Source organism: Balaenoptera ricei, chromosome 13, assembly GCF_028023285.1.
Source record: "Balaenoptera ricei isolate mBalRic1 chromosome 13, mBalRic1.hap2, whole genome shotgun sequence".
NCBI classification, from domain to species: domain Eukaryota; kingdom Metazoa; phylum Chordata; class Mammalia; order Artiodactyla; family Balaenopteridae; genus Balaenoptera; species Balaenoptera ricei.
The window spans coordinates 81,169,563-81,189,085 of NC_082651.1; the positions used below are offsets into that span (position 1 = coordinate 81,169,563).

The 19,523-nt window shown below is 42.2% G+C and overlaps 1 protein-coding gene across 6 annotated transcripts in view; it reads left to right on the forward strand.

Annotated features, from left to right (window-relative positions):
- Nucleotides 1-19,523, forward strand: part of RBKS (ribokinase) — an 85,616-nt gene that overhangs the window by 51,837 nt on the left and 14,256 nt on the right. The window lies entirely within an intron of this gene.

Here is a 19,523-nt window from a genome sequence, read left to right on the forward strand (position 1 = left end):
TGGACAAGGCACGGCTACAGAGCAGCGACGGAAAGGAAACAAGTTAGGAAAAGGCTCAGGCTTCCTCTAAAGCTGGGGAAATAAAAGTTATTTGCTTACGGCCTAGACTAGAAAAGTAAGTAAACGTCAAGGACAAGAAATTAGAGTTGCGGAAGAATAAAAATTTTAGGGTTTTTACCTATAAGAAACTGACATATTATTATTTATAAAATGTTTATTTCTTTGCTTAGAAAAGACTTTAAAATGTGGGTCATTTATCAAAAAAAGAAGCCTAAGGGCATCTGATGAAGTTTTAGTTAAGAATATGCATTGAAATAGATAAGTGCAAGGAATGCTTCTATTACATGAAATTACATCCTGATTGCCTTTGTGTGTGTGTGTGTGTGTCTTTTTTTTTTAAGTTACTTACTTACTTACTTACTTACTTATTTATTCTGGCTGCGTTGGGTCTCCGTTGCTGCATGCAGGCTTACCCTAGTTGAGGCGAGCGGGGGCTACTCTTCGCTGCAGTGCGCGGGCTTCTTGCTGCGGTGGCTTTTCTTGTTGCGAAGCACAGGCTCTAGGCGCATGGGCTTCAGTAGTTGTGGCACACAGGTTTAGTTGCTCCATGGCATGTGGGATCTTCCCGGCCCAGGGCTCTAACCCGTGTTCCCTGCATTGGCAGGCAGATTCTTAACCACTGCACCACCAGGGAAGCCCCTGATTGCCTTTTAAAATGTGCTTTATCAGGAATTGGATAAACTATACTTGGCGATGTTATTCTCATCATATTTACTTATTTCTGAAACCATTAGTTTTTCTGTTTTGTCAAGGACAGTAACCTGAATTTGAGAGATTCCTTATTAGTTCTGAAGTCAATCCTGCATTAGACTAAAACTATTCCAGGTCCTGAACTAAAGCAGAAGAGTTTGTTCTTCTTTTGCTAAATATAAAACAAAGGGTCCTCATGAAGCTATTGGACCTCTGTGACTGCCCAGAAGTGGCTCAGCCTCTGCCTTCAAAGTCTGTGTCAGTCACGACTCCTTTTGCTCATAAGCACCAGGAACACAACTCAAACGGCTTACACAGAACAAGGGATTTATTTGGTGCACATAAGTGGAAGGTTCGAAGGTACAGCAGAATGCAGAAGCTAAACCGTGTCATCAAGACTCACTTGCTCACCCTCTCCCTGTCAGCTCTGCTTGCCTTTTGGTGGGCTTTGAGCTCAGACAGGTGCCCTCCAGGTGGTGGTCCCTGGCAGCACCCTACTCACACTGTGCCTCACATCATGTCCCCATCCCCAGTGTCAAATAAAAATCAAAGAGCTCTTATAAGAGGATGGGAAATAGATACTGATCAGAGTAAAACCACCCATGCCCACCATAGAACACTCATGTGGAAATGCACTGCTTGGGCAGAGGATTAAAGGATGGAGAAACTAGCCTTGGAAATGTTCAAATTTGAATCAGTAGTAATAATCCTCAAAAATTTCATGTTGAAGGACTGGATTTCACAGATCATGACGGATTATAACTTTGAGCATCTTATGTACAGCGATGTGCACCAAAGAGGTTTTCACACTTTGTTGATACAGTTTTGTGCTCTTTCATTTGGTTTCTTAGCACTTGCAGTTAATTTCTAGGTTTCAGGAAAGGTGAAACACAGTGAGAGTTCAGCGAGAATAGATTGCTTAATGCTTGGAGGCAGGAGAGAGAAAATGGGATCGGGAAGATCAGGACGCTGGATCAGGGTCAGCAGGTTTTTTCTGTAAAGGGCCAGATGGTAAAGTTTTAGGCTTTACAGGCCATATGCATACATGCTCTGTTACAGCTACTCAGCTCTACCGTGGTAGCATGAAAGCATCCATGAACAACTTTGTATGCTACTGAAATTAAGTTAGTATTAATCTAAACTAGATTAAGGTGTTAATTGGAATCACCAATGCAATCACTAAGAAAAGAACCAAAAAAAGAAAAAAAACACCTAAAAGAAACAAGACGATTAAAATGGTACACTAGAAAATATTTAACAAAAAACAAGATGGTAATGGAGGAAGAGAGGAATAAAGAAGCTACTGGAAGATATGCTATTGTAAACTGGGATAAAACTAAGACAGGAAGATATGAGATCCAGGAAACAGGTGATGCAACTTAAGAGAGAAGTCAGTGACGATGAAGGAAAGTTCCAGGACAATAGCTATGCAGGAAGCCCGTGCCCAGTCAGTTCAGATTAGAGCAGGAGCATGGCGGGCTCTGGAAGGAACGTCTCCCAGAAACAAAAACGAAAAAAGGAAAAAGAAAGAAATAGTGGAATATCCAGATATCCCGTGTGTTTGAATATGCACAAAGATTTTTAGCTCTTGTAGAATTTGAGGATGAAGTAGTAATTAATATGTAGAAAACTGAGGAAATGAAAAAAAAAAACAGCAAATTTTTTCCTCTAGGTCATCTGGAGTCTAAGGGGAAAAGGTATGATTAAGTAAATATAAATTTTGTACACCACATGGCTATGAATGCATAGTCATAACAATGTAAGTGCCAATTATTGATTTAACCAAAAAGAGAGATTATAATCATACTGTGAAAATGGAAAGATAAAGTGAGTGTGTATTTGTGTACACATAGGGGAAGATAAGAGAATTAAATGCTCATTTTCCATTGTTGGAATTCAAGAGATAATATCTAAAACAGATTTTTTTAAAAGACAACAGTATAAGCATACTACCAGAAATAGAAGATAAAATCAGAAGAAACCAGTAAAAGAATTTAAAGTATTTGCCTCATAGAAATAGGAGTGGAGAGGGATGGGGCATTTACACTTTCAGCTTTGTCTTTTTAAACTATGAATACAGATGGCTTGGATTTTTTTTTTTAAAGGCAAAACACAATGAGATACCATTTCACACCACTAGGATGGCTATAATCAAAAACAGATAATAGCAACTGTTGACTAGGATGTGGAGAAATCAGAACCCTCAAACACTGCTGATAGGAATGTAAGATGGTGTAGCCACTTCGGAAAATGCTCTGGAAGTGCTTCAAAAAGTTAAATTTAGAGTTACAACAGACTCAGCACTTCTACTTCCAGGTATATAGCCAAGAGAAATAAAAAAACATATGTTACACAAAACCTTATACGGAAATGTTCACACAGCATTATTCATAATAGCCCCAAATTGAAAACAAACCAAATTTTCATCAACAGATAAATGGATAAACAAATTGTGGTATATACATATGATAGAACATTATTCAGCCATAAAAAGGAATACTGATACATGATACGGCATGGATGAACATCCAAAACATTATACTAGGTGAAAGAAGTCGGACATAAAAGGCCACATATTGTATGCTTCCATTTATATGAAATATCCAGCGTAGGTAAATCTATCAAAACAGAAAGTAAATTGACAGTTAGCAGAGGCTGGAGAGAGGGTAGAATGAGAAGTGACTGCTGATGTACCCAGGGTTGCTCTTTGGGGTCATGAAAATGTCCTAGAATTAGATAGTGGTGATGGTTGTACAACCTTGTAGATATACTCAGAACCACTGAATTGTGCACTTTTTTAAGGGTGAATTTTAGGGCATGTGTATGATATCTCAATTGAGAAGACAAAGGACAAACAAAAACAACAAAAAGCACTTCACTAATGAGTGGATACTCCTTCGATAAAGAATCTTCCACTTAATTGCTGTACTGAATCTACTGACTGGACGCTTAACATCCCCCCAGTGGAACCGAGGTGACACAGGAAACAAGGGTAGTTATTTTCTGGCTGTAGAGTCTCCCTCAGCTTTTTCATGCTGTCTTTCTCCTCTCATCCAGCACTCATTATTAAAATTCTTGCCTGTCCTGCACACAACTGTTCAGCTTCTTCATAAGTCTGGTAAAGAGGAGCTAATTCACCTGGGGAGGTGAGGAACTCCCAGGGAGGCATTTTCTTCTGAACAAATGGGCTCCTTCACTTTCCTGTCAGGAGGGTATTACTTGCTCTCGGGCAGTTTGTAACCTTCTCGCTTTTCTCCTCCTCCTCATCCCTTATGATGTTACACCTTAACAAAAAAATCCTGCTGTGCAACCTAAATATAGCCAGTTTTTATTTGCCAATCATACTGGCATGGATGGCGGAAACCTCTTTAGTTAGTTGGCACGTTGTCCACTGGAGACAGCCTGCCCTAGCAGGAGCCATCGCCTGCTCTACGCTGTGCCTCTGCAGACTGCTATATCCAGTTTTGCCTCAGTGTTAATAGTTGGAGGTATCGCCTCTATTTTTACATCTGTTTTTCCCCTTGTACTAAAGTGAGATGGTGGCAGTAGCTGCAGATGTCCTTGGCTCAGTTTGGAAGACATGACAGATTTGTCTCTTTTCCCATCTCTGGCGCTCATGTCCTCACTCAAGTCCTTCCAACCTGAAGGTCAGGGGCTTTGCCTTCTTGTGTCCATGACTGCACTGAATAATTCGCTCCATAGTCAGAGTTACACACATATAAACATGGTGACACTTTAGGATTACTGTGATAGCGTGATATATTGTAACCTTAATTATCCTTGGCCTATAAGCTCTGTAAAATTCCCGATTTATAAATTTCCTCATGTAAATGGTTAAGTCCTAAAATCTACATTGACACTCTTAATTTCAAGAATTCAGCCCCTAAGCTAAATCTGTCTTCTCAAGAATCACTCACTTTGTAATAAATCATCATAATTCAGGATATGTAAGTAAGCGAGAGTAACCAAAGGCGAGGGGCAGGGGGGACTCACCTTCCCTATTTTTTATTCCTCTTTCTTCCTATCCATTGCATTTGAGTCCTGTAGTCTTCACGGTTATTGGTGAGGCATGAGGCAGCATCAGCCCAGCTGCATGGATGCCCCCAAGGGACAACTCGGGGCTGGAGACGCAGCTGCAAACTAGAGACCGCACCAGTAGGAAGCGGGATCATTTCTGTTACCGTTGGCGTGGAAGCACTCATGAGGGCGGGGTGATTGCTGGGGCTGGTGGATTACCCACAGTTTTCCAAGGTAACTCCTCCTTGGTGTGTCCCCCCCATCCTGGGGTCTGGCCTTCTGCCATCCAGGCTGCTCACAAGCATAGGCTCCCATTAATCCACTTCTGAGGTACCATCCAGAATGACAGTTCAGTCTTTGAAAATCCAACATCTGAAGGGCCGTTATTTCCATCTTGGTGTGACCTTCCCCCCAGCCTACACCCTCTTCCCATCCCCAGCCGCCTGGCCACTGGAAAGCCAAACTAATTTTGTCAGATGTAAGTAGAACGATTGAATTTAGGTGCTCTCAAGAGATGTTTCTCAACTCCGGCAAACTCAGACACTGTTTCCTGCTGAGCCACAGTCTTGCTGAGAGGACTGAGTACTCACCAGGTCTCCCACGGCACTGCCAGTGGTAGTCTTTGTGACGCTCCTTAAACTGTGGTTCCCCAGCAAACCATTCTTTCTTTCTCCCACCTCCTTCTTTCTGATCAACATGTACATTCCTTGCATTTGTTAATAATTGGTGGAGTTGCTGAGGGGACTTTGTAGCTCAGTAGCCATTTTGTCCTTGAATAGAGACTTTGCACATTTCTCTCCAGAAGCTTCTGTTATAGCCAAAATGTTTGAGTGCCCCTCACTGTTGATTGCCAATACTTCAGAAAGGGTTGGGCCATAAAATACAGTGGGTAAAGAATGATAGAATCTTGGGTGCTAAAGAGGTAACTATAAAATAATAAGACTAACTGTATCTCCATATCAATTTATTATCCAAGAAGTGACTGTTGTTTCCTTCAAATTTTGACCTTAGGAGAATTAAGTATATATTGATACTGCCAATACTCAAAGTACCTTGGGAAATGCTCTTTTAGAATTGCTTTGAGAGCCTTCATCACCTTTACCCCACCAATCACTCTATTATTTCTTTTACTTTCTACTCATGAAATTAATACATGCTTAGTGTTCAAGAGGAGAAAAGAGCAGACAACACAGAAAGGTATAAAAGTCAGATATTCATGATCCTATCACTTAGATGTAACCACTATTAACATTTTAGTGTAAATCCGCCTAGATTTTTCTATGCATAATTTTGAATATCTGTACTTTTGAATATCTGTTAACAGCAAACTTGAATATTTGCAACAGCAGAGGATTAATATGTGTCATTATAGGAAGGCTGTACATCCCCAAAAATAAATGAAACATTTCTTTAGAATAAAGTAAGTAGGCAATTCACTGAAGAAGAAATACGAAAGATAAAGAAATGAAACACTGTTTAACCCTACAAGAAATCAGGAATATGCAAATCAAAATAACAGTGAGATTGCCTTCACTGCCCATCAGGTCAACAAAAATAAAGATTGATAATGTCAAAGTCCAAATAAATTGGAAAAACACATGCTCTCATATAATTCTGGTGGGAGTATAAATTCATAGAATGTTTTTGGAAGGCAATTTGACAATACCAATTTTTAAAATATGTTTTCCCTTTGACCCAGTATATCTCTTTCTAAGAATCTGTCCTACAGAAGTGTTCACATATATCAATATTTGTACAAGAATGTTTATTTCAGCTTTGTTTGTAATAACCAAAAAATCGGTTAGACAGGTCTACATAATCATCAGTAGGAGAAGGTCAAATGATAATAGTATGGTGCCATTGATTTAAAAATAACTCTAAAAAAATAAAATAAAATAACTCTAGCTATCTGTAAGTAAAAGTATAATTTAAAATCCAAAACAAACAAACAAAACCACCAGACTTTCCCATTACTCACGGGAAGGGGAACAGGATGGGGGATAGGAAAGTGTTATAAAGGAGGACCTCTACGTTCTGCTCCATATTCTTCTGAATTGTTTGCATTTTTCACGTATTACTTTGAAATTTGGAGTAAAGATGATTTGGGGACATAGCAAAAAACTATTTGGAGCCATATCTAGCAAGTAAGATAGGTGATATCCTTTCTCAAAGGGCAAACTGGGCATTATTTTCACAAAGGAGCCGAATTAGCCACTGTTCACTCTTGATCTCATAAAGAACCTCTCAAGCTTTCCCAAATCTCTATATGTGGAGGCTGAGTAGCCCTTTGACTTAGGATGACCTCTGAATGGAATAGAGTCCTGATGCCAAAGAAATAGATCCACATGCCTTTCAGATCCACAGCACTTCAGCCTCTGTAAATCTGGATATTTCACTACACACTTTTGACAGTTTTTTTCTTAATCTTTCTAAGGAAAAAATTTCCCTCAAAAACATGTTATTTTATACAGTTTCCTTTGGAAATATCAGAATAAATGTCAAAGCTGCACTGTTTCTGTTCATCACTCAAATGCACGGCAGATCTTCAGAGAAACTTCACTCATGTTCAAGTTTTCTTTCTGAATGAGTCTGTTTATATATCTCGGTTTAACTCTTCAACCCTCATTCTCTAAACTGATAACAGAATGAATGATCTAGACTTTGGCTTTGCCACATTTCTTGGTCTTTGGCTAATGAATGACCTGGAGGAGCTATAAAAGGGGCCAGGCCATAGGAGATGCCTCATGTTGAAGTACTTAATAGTTCATGTACTTCGTCGTTCATATACCTCTGATTTGAAACAGACCTGAATGGAAGGGCTCATGAGGGATGGAGGAACATACGTAACACAAGCCCTTGGACTGAATTGTGCTCCCCCTAAAAGTTATATGTTGAAGCCCTAACCCCCAAAGTTACTGTATTTGGAGATAGGACCTATAAGGAGGTAATTAAGATGAAATGAGGTTATAAGGGTGAAGCCCTGATCCCAATAGGATTAGTGTCCTTATAAGAAGAGACAGCAGAGAGCTCAGTCTCTCTGTATGTGCATTCAGAAAGCTCATGGGAGCACATAGCAAGGCGGTGGCCTCCTGCAAGCCAGGAGAGGAGGCCTCAGAATGAAACTTATCTTGCCAGCACCTCGATCTTGGACTTCTAGCCTCTAGAACTGTGAGGAGTACATTTCTGTTGTTTAAGCCACCTAGTCTGTGGTATTTTGTTATGGTGGCCCAAGTAGACTAACACATGCAAGAAAGCCAATCAGCATGCTTCAGAAGTGACCTAAAGTGAATGCTGAAAAATCAGCTGTTCTGTGAGAAAATAAGCCTAGGCAAACTAACAGGATCAGCCTAAATCACCTTTCTAGTGAAATATCTCAAGAGTTTTTCGTATGGTTCAACTGTAATCATTGGTCCGGGTGGCTAAGGGCAGATGATGTCCTGGGTTCTAATCCTGATTTAACTAATAACTAGCAGACAGTTTTGGGCAAATGACTCATTATGTTTGGGGCTCAGGTTGTGCATCCAAACATGATGTTTCTGGAGTGGGTGATCTCTGAGTCGTCTTCAACCTCTGAAATTCCTTGATTCTTACAGATTCTTGGGGACATAAGGATCCTTTGGCTAATAATGAAAAGCAGGGCACTACTCTAGGCCAGGCATTGTGCTGGACTCTTTATGCATTTTCTCACACGCTCAGAACAACCCTGCAAGACAGGCTAATGCCCACTTTAGAGAGGAGGAAGTTATACCCCCAAAGGTAAACAACCTGCCCAGAGTCATCCAGCTGGTAAGTCGGCAGAGCCAGGAATTGATTCTAGGTCTGTCTGCCTGTCTGCCTGACCCTGACATCCATGTCCTCCTTACCACACCCTCTTGATTTGGTGGCAGTCTGCCTAGCGTCCAGTCTCTTCTATTTGGCATTCCAGCACTGACTCCTTGCCACTTGTCATGCTATAGGCTTCTGTAAGTTGCTCCATTTCTCTAGATTTTCAGACGCTTCCACTCTTGCTTTGTGCAGTACAGTGCAGCCTCACTTAAATGCAATAACTCACGTGTAGTCTAAGAACAGTGCCTGGCTCATATAAGCACTCAGTACATCTTAGCACTCATTAGTAGGTCCCTGTGTGCCTAAATGTTCACTTTACCTGGATATCTGCGGGGCGGGGTGGCGGGGTGGTGCGGTGGCATAACCAGGTAGCACGTACCAGGAGCTTGCACTACTCACCATCACACAGGGTGGGTATGATCTTGGCTCTGTACATTACTGGAGAGAAACCCAGGTCCCACTGCCATTCAACTCCAGCACCTTCCTGTACAGGGCAAGGAGCAGGATTGCATGGCTGGCAATGTGGCAGGATGGTGCCAGACCAGATGTCAAAGGTTCAGGCACAGATCACTTCATTCATTCTTGTCTTTGAATGATCAAGGAGAAGAGGTGCACCACTCCTAGAGTCTGTAACCAAAATATCTTTTCATTAAACTTCTTTAAGTAAGGGTCTGAACCACTAACTAGAGAGGCTAAGGAAAATGTAATTCTTCTTTTTTAATCTTCCCAAACTAGTTCTCCAGTTTAAGGAAAGAAAAAACACTACTCTTTCCCTGCCTAGCAAACTCCTACCCATCCTCAAGGTCCAGCTCAGAGAGTTCTTTTTGGGCAACCCCAATGCTTAATACAGTGCTTTGCATATAATAACAGGTCCTCCTGAAATAATGAAAGAGTTCCAGTTCCTTCTGGGAAAATAACTAGTATGTGTGTTACAGTCACTTAGCCTCACCGAGCTCCAGTGTTCTCAGGGCACTAGAAGATCTACAGGATTCCTTATAGTCCTTCAGTGCCACGCTGAATGTGCCAAGGGAAACAGTCAATCTCAGATACAAATGCTCTTTTTTAATGATTTGCAAACAAAATAATTACCCAGTTTCCCATTTTTTTAACAGCTGTTCATAGTATCTTTATTTGTAATATTTACAAATAGTTAATTTGTAAAACAAAAAATAACCTAAATGTCCATCCAAGTGAATGGGTAAAACAATTGTGCTATGTCCATACAATGGAACACTACTCAACAATAAAAAGGAATTAACTGGGCTTCCCTGGTGGTGCAGTGGTTGAGAGTCTGCCTGCTAATGCAGGGGACACGGGTTCGAGCCCTGGTCTAGGAAGATCCCACATGCCGCGGAGCAACTAGGCCCGTGAGCCACAACTACTGAGCCTGCGTGTCTGGAGCCTGTGCTCTACAACAAGAGAGGCCACGATAGTGAGAGGCCCGCGCACCGCGATGAAGAGTGGCCCCCACTTGCCGCAACTAGAGAAAGCGCTCACAGAAACGAAGACCCAACACAACCAAAAATAAATAAATAAATAAATAAATAAATAAATAAATTTAAAATATGGAGGAAAAAAAATCATTAAAAAAACATGATGTTTTTAAAAAAAAAAAAAGGAATTAACTATTTATACAGCAATAAAATAGATGAATTCAAAATAATTACACCGAGCAGGAGCCAGACAATAAAGAGTACGTATATCATGATTCCATTTATATAAAAACCTAGGAAACACAAATTTGTCTATAATGAACAGAAGCAAGCCAGTGACTGCCTAGGGACAGAGCAGGATTGGGGGAGGAAGTTTTGGATTACAAAGGGTCACATAGGCACTTTTACCCAGTTTCCCATTTTAAAACATATCCTAGGATTGTTTTCCCTGGAGTCATAGAAAGGCCAGGCCAGAAAAAAAAGAAAGAAAAGAAAAGTTACAGAGGGTAAATGACATCTCCGAAATTGGCATCATAGAATAAAGAAAATCCATATCCAAATGAGGCTCTGAAATAGCCAACTTTTTTCTTTTTTTTTGGCTGCGTTGGGTCTTCGTTGCTGCGCATGGGATTTCTCTAGTTGTGGCGAGCGGGGGTACTCTTTGTTGCAGTGCGTGGGCTTCTCATTGCGGTGGCTTCTCTTGTTGCAGAGCACGGGCTCTAGGCGCACGGGCTTCAGTAGTTGTGGCACACGGGCTCAGTAGTTGTGGCTTGTGGGCTCTAGAGCGCAGCCTCAGTAGTTGTGGTGCACAGGCTTAGTTGCTCCATGGCATGTGGGATCTTACCGGACCAGGGCTCGAACCCGTGTCCCCTGCATTGGCAGGCGGATTCTTAACCACTGTGCCACCAGGGAAGCCCTGAAATAGCCATCTAAAACTTAAGAATGATACCAATAAATGGGCATGATGTCTGTGCGAAGTCTGCTGACTCTGGCTGCCAGAAAGGATGAAGATGACAAAAAGAAGTTCACTGACTATTAAAAAAGGAAAAAAAGGCCAGAGGACAAGGTAATTGCTAAAGAGACTGATCGACAAGGCACAAGACATCTGTCATGCCGGGGGGCATATTAACTCTATTACATTACTTCCACATCAGCAGATCACCTCAATTACCAGCTAATCAGGCAGAATTAAACATTTTAAATTATCTTTCTTAATCCTGCTTGTGATCATTTGAAAACCCAGGGCTCTAAAAATCTAATTGTAACTGCTTACCAGAAATGTCATCTTCACTTTGAGGAACTGAAGCAGGGCCAGATACAAGACTGTTTTTTTTCCGTTTTCCTAAAGTACCGTCCCATGGCCAGAACTGGACTTGCATGTACATCTGCCTAGTGCCGGGCATATTAGGGGCTCCCAAGGGGACCTGGCCCTGCTTCAGAACTCATAATGGCCAGAGACTAAAAGAAGAGCAATGGTAGGGGAGAAGGGGGGTATGGGGGTGGAGGGAGGATGGAGAGGAAAAAACAACAGTTAAAACCTTAGCAAGGGACTTCCCTGGTGGCGCAGTAGTTAAGAATCCGCCTGCCAATTCAGGGGACTCAGGTTCAAGCCCTGGTCCGGGAAGATCCCACTTGCCATGGAGCAGCTAAGTCCGTGTGCCACAACTACTGAGCCTGTGCTCTAGAGCCCACGAGCCACAACTACTGAGCCCGCATGCTGCAACTACTGAAGCCCACATGCCTAGAGCCCATGCTCCATGGCAAGAGAAGGCACTGCAATGAGAAGCCCACACACTGCAATGAAGAGTAGCCCCCGCTTGCTGCAACTAGAGGAAGCCCATGCGCAGCAACAAAGACCCAACGCAGCCAAAAAAAAAAAAAAAAAAAAAAAACCTTAGCAAAAGTCAGGAGAGCAAAATCTAGATTTAGAGTGTTCTGTGGGCCTCGAAGGCACCTAATTGAAGGGACAGGAAACAGTCCCTCTCCCAGTAAGAAGGGATGGTATGAAGGGATGGTATGAGGTTGTGGGAGATTGCTTACCCATCTACAGTTAAGACTTCTGAGCTTCCTATGCCTAAGCTCCTCTTCTTCCCACTCCTTCAGTGTCCTGGACATCAGTGTGATGACATGGCAGTGAGCTGGTAGTCTACTCCTTGCCCGTCTTCCTAGGATGCTGCAATAGTGTCCTCAGGAGCAGAGCTGCCAGGACTGTACTGTAGGTCTCCTAAGTGGTTTCCATTGCATGAAGATGATTCTTGGGTAGGCCTAGAATTATATGGAGGTGAAAAAACGTTTGGAGCCAAAGTGTAGAGCCCCGTGAGTTAGAGCCTTGCCCATTGCCCTCAGTGCCCATTGCTGCTGATAGAGGTGGACAAGGAAGTGAGAAAACAGCTATGTGGGTCATAGCTTGCTGAACGTCTGCCTGCCCTTTGCGTGAAAGTATGAGTATGTGTGTGTTAGGTTAGTGGTGTGTGTACTTTGTGTATTATCAATGTGGATAATGTGTGCTCCATGTGAATGATCTGTGAGTGACATGAATGCCATGTGTTCGTGTGTGCATGTGTGGGTGAGTAAATGTACTACAGGGGGACAGAGTTTAAAGGGCTAACTAGTCACTCCCACTTTCCTCCTCCTACTTCCATTCCTTTAAAATCTACAGGAGGGTGCCATACGATGGGACAACCCCTGAAAAAGCTATGTGATTTGGGACCAGAATTTAGGTGAATTACATCTTCCCTGAAAGATTCTCTAAAAACAGGAAGTTTTATATCCTTTTCCATCCTTGGTCAAAACAAACAAAAACTGGGAAAAGAACGATCATGGTTACATTTGCGAGATGACTTCCCTGTGACTGTCCTGTTCCCAGTTAGGAAAATCCTCTTTACTGAGACTTCAACTTTTAGGTTTAGCACGTGGGAATCTAATTAGAAACACATTTGGACAGAAGAATAGTAATATTTTGTAAGAATTTCTCTTGATCTTTGCCATTCTGCAGTTTTACTGCAGTGAATTCAGATCTGAATTTATTCTTATTTTTACTGCTCATGACTCTTTGTTCCTCTTGAATCTCAGTATTTGTGTTTTTCATCAATTCTGAAAAATCCTCAACCATTCTCTCTTTTATTACTGCCTCTCCTCTATTTTCTCCATCCTCTCCTTCTGGAACCCCTATAAGGTATATCTTAGACCTTCTGTTTTCCATATCTTACATCTTTTAAAATTACTAGAGGGACTTCCCTGGTGGCGCAATGGGTAAGAATCCGCCTGCCAGTGCAGGGGACACGGGTTCGAGACCTGGTCTGGGAAGATCCCACATGCCGTGGAGCAACTAAGCCCGTGCGCCACAACTACTGAGCCTGTGCACCACAACTACTGAGCCTGTGCTCTAGAGCCCGTGAGCCGCAACTACTGAGCCCGCGTGCCGCAACTGCTGACGCCCATGCACCTAAGAGCCTGTGCTCTGCAGCAAGAGAAGCCACCACAATGAGAAGCCTGTGCACTGCAATGAAGGCCCAATGCAGCCAAAAATAAATAAATGTATAAATATATTTTTTTAAAAAAACTACTAGAGAGAGAATCCTAAATAGGGTTTCTTCGTAGTCAGGATCCTGGGGCTGCCTGGCACTTTATTCTCGTAGTTCCAGGGCTGATGAAGCAAAAGTGCCCTCTAGAACTGAAATCAGTTCTTTAAGAAGTGGAAAAGACTCCTGTGGAAAATGATGGCAGAAGGGGTGAGGAGCACCCCACTGTGCACTCATCTCCTCGCGCTTGACCTGAATTTTCTGCATGGGGGGGGACATGCTGCTGTGATAAGACAGACCCTGGCCACACAGCGCTTCCGTCTAGGAGGGTGTGTAGCCCACACAGGATGAGAAGTGCCGTGATAAGGAGGCTCCCGAGGTGCCGCGGGCGTGCAGTTGAGGGGTCCACCTGGCCCGAGGCGCCCAGCGAACCTGCTTCGAGGGCCAGGGAAGGAGATGAGCGGAGGGCTGTCTTCACCTTAGTGAAGAGTAACCCAGGCAGAGGCAGGAGCTCATGAAAAGGCCCAGAGGCAAGACAGCAGGTCATGTCTGTGCCTTTTCAATTAGTTCTGATTGGAAAGAGCTTAGAGTACAGGAAGAGTGGGAAAGGATGAGGTACAGCTGGAACAGGGATGGGTCGTGAAGGGCTTCGTTTGCCACTCCTGGGAGTTTGCACTTTCTCCTGCGGGCAGTGGGGAGCCACTGATAAGAGGTTAAGCAAGGGATAGATTTGATCAGATCTATACTTTATAAAAGATTAACATGGCTGCTGTGTGAAGAATAAATTGGAGATCATAATACTGGAGGCAGGAAGAACCATCCAGAGACTGTTAAATTGAAACAGATAGCTAGTGGGAAGCAGCCACACAGCACGGGAGATCAGCTTGGTGCTGTGTGACCACCTAGAGGGGTGGGATAGGGAGGGTGGGAGGGAGAGTTAAGAGGCAGGGGATATGGGCATATATGTATACATAGAGCTAATTCACTTTGTTATACAGCAGAAACTAACACACCATTGTAAAGCAATTATACTCCAATAAAGATGTTAAAAAAAAAAATGTTACATTGATCTGAGAGATCATAGCAGCCTCGACTAGGAACGTGGCAACAGGGGTGTGGAGAAGTGGCTTTAAGAATTCTTAAGAATTCAGAAGACACCCCACCCCACCCCCACCAAAAAAAAAGAATTCAGAGGACATAATGGTAGTCCATTTCCTTTTTTAAAAAACTGGGGGGGCGGGCCTTAGATGCTTATTTCATAGTCAAAACAAATAGCTCATTCTATCAGCCTCCATGGTTTTCAGCATTTTTTGGAGCCCTGACTCACCTAAGCGCTAAGACCTACTCCCATTAGAAACAGTTCACATCATCAGTGATTCTCTGCAGGTGGAACAGGAAGATGCCCGTGTAATTTACAAAAAGGAAAATGAAATGAAATACCCTGATGATTCCTATGTGCCCTTCTATTAGGCATGCCGGGCTGCCTGCCACCATTTGAGGGAAGCACTGATCTATGCAACAGAGAAACATCTGGAGCAGAAACTTATCCTTCATGTAAAGTAAATAACATTTGAAGGAAACTCTTTTCAAACATAGCGCTAGTTCAGATATCTCGCCCTACCACCTGTGCCCAAGACACTAGCTTACTCCTGATAGAGACAGAGCCTTCACGAAACTACACACTCTCCCCCTGATGAAGTGACGAATCAGCCAATATGTGATGAATTTGGGTTGTGTAGACAAAAATACTAGGTATTCCGGCCAAGGCACACACAGTGTGCTGTGAATCATCCCCACCAGCTTTCAGCAGTTAGATTAGCGGAACAATTGCTCAGTTCCTTCCTTCGTCTTCACAGTGTAGACCTGGCCCAAGACCCAAGAGTGAAGCAGCAACTGTAAGGAAGCAGAAACATTATAAATAACCTAGAGAACCCTTTTATAACAGCAACTGCCTGCTGATTTTGTGGCCTAACAGCTCAAGCAAAAAAGGATATAAATATAATATTGTGCAATGACTGATTACTCAAAATGTTGTGCATCAGCAGAAGTGGGACCTGTGGTTGGTGCTAATATTATCAGATGCCTTTGCTGTTTAATAATCTGGTAGCTCTGTATTATTTAGCATGCAGTTTTCACAGAGAACAATGATTTTATTTCAAGTACCTCTCACTGAAATAAAAAAGCAGCTGTTAGAAGATGAACATTTGGCAGAAAATGTTTTAGTGGAATCTTTTGTGAGATACTAAATCATATTGGATTAACTGTTTTCTGTCTAGAATAGTGGAGTCACAAAGAAAAAAGATCGCTGACCACAGAAGGCAAGGGCAGTCTTTAGAACCCAGTGAATCACTAACAGACATTTTAGTTTTAAGTGCCATTTATTCACCAATATATAAAGTTATTTATATACAAAGCTTCCATTAATAGTGCCTGAAGAATGGGCCTTTTTTATTGCAGTTTTAGCTCATACTCAGGATTCTACTTCTCTTTCATTAATAATGGAATTCTTTAAATTATAGAATAAATTAATACACCACAGACATTTTGGGCAGAATGGGGTTTTTAACCAGTCTTAAGTCTCCACAGGCCATTCTGTGTGGCTAGCCTGCTGTGCGCATGGCGGCCCTGCCCCTGAAGAGGCACCGAGGCAGCCCGCTGGGCTCCTGGGCTCCTGGGCTCCTGGCCCACCCACTCCCAGGTTGCTAGAGCAGGGCCGAACCCCAGATTGACAATAGACCCTCACAGGTTCTTCAGGCTGGCCGGCCACTGTCAAACTAGGGCTCTGCTGGAGAGGAAGTGACATCATGACATAGCTACTGGGCATAGCCGTTTTCAGCCAGAGAACATGATCGAGCTGCTTTCATGAGGCCATATTGACTCAGGAACATTTTTCACATGAAATTATTATCACTAAAACATAAAATTCTCTTTTCTAAACTATCAAGCAATGTATAGAGCAAAGACTTTCACTTTACTCCCAATTCCCACTCTTGGGATGGAGTGGGTGATGGGTAAAGATTAAAAATGGAGGGTTTTCAGAAATAGCTGAGGATTGCTTATAGGATAAAACTAGCTCAAAACAGCTTCATCAGAATGTCCATTTCAATACTGGTGTGACTGGCCAACCCAGAACCCATCAAAAACCAGAAGCTGAGAATGGACTCTGAGACGCTGAGTTGGGCCCCAGATGGAGCCAGCAAATGACCTGTCAGTATGGACCACTGGCTGACTTAGACCAGGAGTTTGTCACCAATAATGGAACCAGACCAGTTCATGGTGCTAAGCTCTGAGGTAGAACACCTCAACCATGTACGTTCAGGTGGTGAGGCTGGGATAGGTGAAACGTGGCATCAGGCTGGCAACTTCTTTTGCCTTTGATTCAATTTTAGATCAAATCAAGGTGATGCAGTTATTATGATCACTGTACTCTTGCATATTGTTATTAAATACTAGTAGGGTACCAATAAATAAAAAATCTAGCAGTTCTGGGATGAAGGTTGGTAGAGTTTTTCTTGTTCTTTAGTAGTTGAATTTTAATCAATATGTTGAAAATTGGAAGACCAGAGTCATTTTTTAATACCCCTTACAATCTTTTGAGGCAGTAATATGCTGCCTTGAACATATATCTCCCAACCTTACTTTGACTTTGCACTCGACTCCCCATTGATCCCTCTCTGTTTTCATCCATCTAAATGAAAGAAGGCTTTGGCCCCATAAACCTCATTCCAGATGGAAATGCATAATTCAAGAGAAATATTGATGTCAAAGAAGAGAAGGCACACCAATTTGTGTCAGCAGTTGCTGTAAATTAAAGGAGTACACGGAGAGTTTAATGTAATATAGAATTGAAAATAAAATTAGAACCAATATTTAGGCAGTTCTCCACCTCTTTTTTCCCTACTGTGACATGAAGGATTGACTCCCAGCTTAAGTACCTGATGTAGTTCATTTTTCTTTTCTGCTAGAATTTTTTTCCCCATAAAATGTTGCATGTTTATCTTTGGCATCCAAAATTAGATCTCTTCACTTTTTCCATTCTAATCTCAACAGAAAAGTCAGGGTAGGAAGAGTCAAAATTTTCCCCTCATCTTCCACACCCATCACGTTTGCAGCATAGAAAGGACCCCACTCTACCAGTCTGACTAGTTGTAAATAGCTATTAATCCTTCCTTAATATTGTTTCTCTGTAATATGGATGTCACCTACATGGTTTCTTTTGTTTTTCTAAAGCTGGAAAACAAAAGGTTGATAATGAACATCTCAGACATGTAGGACTGCACAAGGTGTTCCTAAACACTCAGGAGAAGCATTCTTGAGCACGCATCCAAAGGGATTAGTCTGATCAACTGCCATTATTCAGAACCTTTTTGGAGCTCTTTATTCAGATTTCCCCCAGAGCCAGTGTTGTTCTTGATAGTCACCCATTGTTTTGGCCACTGGTGGAATTTCCTAGCTTGATCCCCCCACCTTAATCACTAGATGGTTTTAAATGATTCACTCTTTCCAGAAATAAATTTCTTAGGATAGTGGTTCTCAAAGTGTGGCCAGGGACCAGTAACATCAAGATCACCTGGGAACTCTTTAGAAACACAAATCCTGGGCCCCACCCCAGATTTAATGGATCAGAAACTTTGGGGGTGGAGCCCAGCAATGTGCATTTAACAAGCCCTCCAGGCAATTCTGAGGCACAATCTAGTTTGAGAACCACTGACTTAGAAGATGAAATATTGCCTTCATTGAGGATATTCAAAGATGTGCTACTGATTTTTAAGGCATTCCAAAGAACAAGTTTCCAAAAGTTTTTGAGCAAAGTTGTAGTACATGTATGGCCTCTCCGGGGGACTGCTTTAAGAGAGACTGGCCTTCCTGAGACATCCCGGTTCTGCCACCTAGTCATTTGACCTTGAGCAAGTTCTTACACTTGGTTTCTCATCTGGAAAATGAAAGACCCACCCTTACCTACCTCACAGAATTGTAATGAGATTCAAAGTGAGTCACATCTACAAATATGCTCTGTAAACCAGAAAGTACTAAAAAAAGTGAAAAGTGAAAGTCGTGTCATTCTGCAGACAGGATTCTGGTAGTCTGAGCATTATGTCAGGGCAGAGAGTTGGAGAAAGGCCTGTATTTATCATTCCTTTGGCCAGATCCACCTTTTTGTCTATATAATGACCGATTCATCACCTTGGTGGATGTGTCTAAGATTCTGCCATTTCAGCCCACCAATTTATTTGGTGCTAAGAGAGGAAAACCATTGCCTGACTGGTGGCTACAAGGGGCTAGGAAGATGTATTCATTTTGAGACATGCTATTTTCTATGGAAAGCTTAGTGATGGTGAGTAAGGATGGACTGTGTATGTGGGCACTGTACTCTCGTGCCCAGAACTTGTCACACACTAGCAGTGAAAGGGTCTGTACTGAAACCACCCATTTCAGCCCTGTGCAAGGGAGTCGTGACCTTCAGCAAGGAAGCGAGTGTTCATTGCCATATACTAGTCATTGCAGAGAGGCCCAAAAACAAAATCCCTCGAGCAAACCAAATCTATAGAAACTGAGATTTTAAGCCAGACCAGTTAATGTGTCTGTGCTTGAGAAGAATGTGGGTGGATTTTCCCTCAGAGGTTAGGCTTTACTAACAACTTCACCATAGGAATTCTTAAAACACCAAGCTCCTGGTGCATTTGTAACTTAACTTTAAAGCTTTACAGACTGTTGAGTGAACATATCTGGGCAGGAAGGAAGCTAAATCTGTTGCCTTAGTGCTTATTGGGAATGCAGTTTTAGTAACACAGAAAACAGTTCCCACTAGGCCAACATCAACTTCACTTTTCACACAAAGTGGCAGCTAAAATCAAGAGACTCAATAAGAATGTAATTGGTTAATTATGATTAAATTATTGGTTAATTATGGGAAAATAAGCTGTTGGTTAATTATGGAATTAGAATAGGAAATTATTTTGCTCAAAATGTGTGCCTA